Below are 5,258 nucleotides of genomic sequence, written 5' to 3'. Positions count from 1 at the left end.
AAAATTTGGCGTCGCATTTGCTGCTTTTGCATCAATGCTTTTCTGTTAATGATATTCGCGTTGTTAATATTGAAGACCCATGGGTATGTGTCTTATGCTGTTGATAAGCAGACGACTTTTTTACGACATAGATACATACAACAATGTATGCCCTATTGTAGTGCCAGCTCTACCAGGCCATATTGAACACCGAAGTGAACAATGTGTTGCTTAAGTGTTGCTTATAGATTATTTGTATATATGTTTTATATATATATGTATTTATTCCCTGCGGTCTGGAGACCGCAGGGTATTGGTACGCGTTTAACTTTTGAGGCATGGAGGAGCACGTGACCTGTTTTCGGAACATGGAGGAGCATGTGATCTGTAAACCGTATATGATTGGTTAATTGGCCTTTTCGAAAATCCAGCTAAATACCGTTTGCCGGTACGTTACGGATTAACCTGTAGGGAATTAGTCCGAATTACACCTAATTGAGAACAAAAATCTATTACGTGATATTTCTAATTTTCTATAATTATTTTACCGTTTAAGGTGGAAAAACTTGAAAATTATCAATGTTTCTTTAATATCTATCACAAATTTTACAAACAATAAATTGTTTATACTGAAAATCTACAAATTAAAAAAATTCGTAGTGGCATCTGCCATAATAAATAAAGATATTTTCTGCGTAAACTTGTGTGTTTACTTTATTTATTTTTTGCTCGGAATTATTCATAAAATGGTAGGCCTATTTAATCATTTTCTTAAAAAGAAATAATTGTTTTATGTTCGACCTTCTCCGGTCTCCCCCCCCCCCCCCCTCCCCAAATAATGTTGAAAATAGTTAAATGGAATATCTTTATATCATTAAAATGTTCACCGCAGGAAACCATTTTACTTGTAAGTGTATTAGTTTTATCTCGGGAAAAAGCTTTACTGCCGCCTGACAATATTTGTCACAGTAATGCATACATTACTCCAGCTTATAGTTAATTAGGTATCCACACTGCTATAGGATTGTGTTCAAACCTAGTATGGCGAACAATTTGCCAATTTTCACGCCATTGTCTTTATCTTATCCCGCTTATTTAGTCGCGCGTCGTGTTGTTGTTTGTTTGATTTCTTCATATATTGATCTGTAGCCTGATAGAGATGTATGTCACCTTAATACACACCCACTTAAACATGTGATTTCTGGCTTGCAATGATTCGTATAGTTAATGTCATAAGCCTCGATCAATGATATTCAGCATCATGGCAGACGATATTTTTACGTCACTGTACATACGGCAACCATTTAATGTATTACTGGGGTGATGGCGATATACTTTCTATTTAAAATATATAGTTACGGTGGTATAAAGTGGCCATCAGAAATATTTTATCTACCACGTTCGCACGTGATAGCTAAGACGTGCTTTCAGCGTTTCAATTAAACAGTTGTTATTAAGAAATTGGTATTTATAGATGGCATTAGGTAATACAATATAAATATTATATTATTTTAATTTGTGGATTATTCTTTTCAGTTAATTGATAGTTCAGTTCTTTGTATAAATATTATCAAAATGCGTTATGTAACACGCTCCTTATTTACTACATATCAATTAAGTCATATACGGCTGATTATACAACATGTGATCATGAAATGAAATCATTTAAAATAAGTAATTCAAGAATACCTTTGAATAATAGCTAGTCAGCATTGACAGTAAATCCATTAGGTATAGGGTAGCATTCCACTCTTATCACAAAACTATGGTGGCTGATTTGGTACATTGCGCGTTGCGATGTCGTCGCGCTGTCGTCTTGTCGTCATGCTTCAAGCGAAGCACACCAAACGACGCGTTGTCGCTCGACGTGTTATCGCGATGTCGCCCTGTCGCTTGGCTTATAAGCCAATCCTTCGATTTGAACCGAGCGACAATGTGACATGGCGACAACACGCCGCACGACAACGCGCCGTTTGGCGTACATCGATAGCGACAGGACGACAAGAAGAAAGTCCGACAACGCGCCGTTTAACGCTTAGTCCTGTTGTCGCTAGCACCATCACGACGCACAAAAGCGTTCCAAATCAGCCACAATACAAAACATAAGAGAGCCTCGTTGTACAATCTCTCGAGCAATAATTTCAGTTAACTGTAATTATTTTTCGGATGTTAAACTTCTGTAAACCTAGTAAAGTTTTTGACTTTGAGGCATGTATTGTGTCTGTTTTAACCTACTTAAAATACGTCAACATGACCTTTAAAAATGGCACGGGTGGGTGCTTGATTAGTAAAACAAAGTTGACCCCTTGCTACATATTATTGAACCATGTCATTTACAGTGTTCGAATTACATGTAGAAATGGTAGATCATTTATATTGAAACGGTTTTCGTATAGCGCTACTGCATAATTCGATTTCGCACCCTGCTGTTGCTAAGATAAGAAAAAAAGTTATTTTATCAAGCTTTCAACAACAAAAAACGTACGTCTTAGAATGGATTGTAATGTGTCTACATCAGTGCCCAGTTTATCATTCTTGTATGTTTGAAATGACATCTGCGTTTAAGAAAGAGTTGTATAATTGGGATGACGTCATGACGCTGCTTATTGATTGGCGCCGTTTACCAACTGATATGGATCAAATCTGCGGTGTTAGTGTATACATGTGAGATATTTTTTCAGTATTGTATGAAAAGATAACAGTGTAAGAACTGAAAATATAAATCAAAAATGCTTTTTATTGTTGCTTTAAAAGGCTTTGTAAACTATGTAGTCGAGGGAGAAAACATAACAGTCGTATGAACAAGTAGTCCCTAACCAGTGTTTATTGACAAAGAATAAAGCAATCAAATTTTTCATTTATTTTCATGTCATGTCACAGTACTGAAATATTCATTGGGCTTTGAAAATTTAACAGCTTCATAAATCACAAGCAGCTACACTCACAAAATTTGATAATCCCTTTTCAACATTGATATAATGGAATCAATTACATATTGAGAACAGTGTAAGAAATGTATGTAAGTTTACCCATGAAATATGCTGCTTTATTTAATTTTACCCATGAAATATGCTGCTTTATTTAATTTTACCCATGAAATATGCTGCTTTATTTAATTTTACCCATGAAATATGCTGTTTTTAACCAGGTTTTCCGAAGGAAAAAACTGGTTATTAGATTGAGGTATGTCGGCGGGCGGATGGGCGGGCGGGCGTAAACAATTTCTTCTGTGCGCAACTCCTCCTACATTTCTCAACGGATTTTGACCAAACTTTCACAGAAGCTTTGTCATCAAGTGCCCTGGCGCATATTGTCGGGGTTTTGCGATTAGATAATATTTGACCTAATTATGGCCCTTTGTTATTTTTCCTTATATAAAATATATAGTGAACAATTTCTTCTAAGCGCAACTCCTCCTACATTTCTGAACGGATTTTGACCAAACTTTCACAGAAGCTTTGTCATCAAGTGCCCTGTCACATATTGCCAGGGTTTTGCAATTGGTATATATTTGACCTAATTATGGCCCTTTGTTTTTTTTCCTTATATAGAATATATAGTGAACAATTTCTTCTGTGCGCAACTCCTCCTACATTTCTCAACGGATTTTGACCAAACTTTCTTAGAAGCTTTGTTATCAAGTGCCTGGCACATATTGTCGGGGTTTTGTGATTGGATAATATTTGACCGAATTATGGCCCTTTGTATATTTTTTCCTTATACAGAATATATAGAGAACAATTTCTTCTGTGCTCAACTCCTCCTACATTTCTCAACGGATTTTGACCAAACTTTCTTAGAAGCTTTGTTATCAAGTGCCTGGCACATATTGTCAGGGTTTTGTGATTGGATAATATTTGACCGAATTATGGCCCTTTGTATATTTTTTCCTTATACAGAATATATAGTGAACAATTTCTACAGTGCGCAACTTCTCCTACATTTCTCAATGGATTTTGACCAAACTTTCTCAGAAGCTTTGTCATCAAGTGCCCTGGCGCTCACTAAATTCCCATGTTTCTTCCAAGACATCATTCAAGTATTTTTTTAAAATTGTGAACATACTTTTCTTGATATCGCACAAAACACCACACGCCAATATCACAGCGTACACTCCATCGTCCACAGTGACTTCCGCTTGCGAGCGAAATATACATCGTAAAACGCAGGTCAAGGCTGAAAAACATGTAAAACTTGCCAAAATAAATAGATCATCGGATTTTTTTTACTTATATGTGTGGTACTGAAATAAACTAAATTATTCATAATCAATATTCTAATGTTTAAACATATATTTTCAGACAAAATGCGGTTTCTCACTCAGATTTCCCGAAAAAAATCAAAATTGTTTGCATCAAACGAAGATTTCAAAGCTTTAAACCTAATATTTGAACAAATCTTTTTGATGCTATCGAGAATTATGTTCTAAGCACCAAAAAATTAAACAATGTTATTTGTAAACGTCTTGGTTGCGAAGATATTGACAATAAATTAGCAACTGTTGATGTTCCCTCACTGTACGGTTGCTTGCTACCTCACTGTACGGTTGCTTATGAGGACTTGAAAAAAACTGTACGGTTGCCTGGGAGCAAGCTACAAGTTTTGTTACAATTAAAAACACAATTCTTGAACAGTTGGCCCATTTCAAAGGTTATAATGGCATTCACCATGCATTTAAACCATAAAAAATAATATGTTGGTTTAATAACTAATGTATGTCAAACTTTGTGATGGTAAATTGCGACTCTAATAATTATATACTTAAAGTGATTGAATTTAATTGCAGTTAACATATTTACATGCCATGATGTTCAACGTATATTCAATGTTATTGTAACTTCTCTTTTTTGTAGGTTAATACTAATCATGGAGACATATATGTGCAATTCAACCAGATGTCTTAGACCGTAGACCGTTTTTCTGTCTTGAAAGCTGTTCATATCTTAAGGCATATGGACATTTCAAACGGAATGTAAAATTTTGATAATGGACATTACGACAAAGATAAACCAGTGTGTCATTTTACAACCTAAGTTTTACATATTACTACAAAATGAGTCTTGTTGAAAATAAAAAAGTCATGGTAATATTATCAAAATAGTTTATTATTATTTAGGATTATTAAAGACATTAGAAAATGGTAAAAATAAATAAATAAATGAATCACAGAAAATCAGATATGATCACAGTATTAAAATAATGTCGAGTGTACCTGCTCAGCAATAATAAAATAAAATAAAAATATAGCAATAACTGTACATGTATACACGATGAAGAGA

This window comes from Ruditapes philippinarum, unplaced genomic scaffold, assembly GCF_026571515.1.
Source record: "Ruditapes philippinarum isolate M1 unplaced genomic scaffold, ASM2657151v2 ctg16660_1_1_1_1, whole genome shotgun sequence".
Classification (NCBI taxonomy): Eukaryota; Metazoa; Mollusca; class Bivalvia; order Venerida; family Veneridae; genus Ruditapes; species Ruditapes philippinarum.
Note: the sequence above shows the minus strand (reverse complement) of the source record.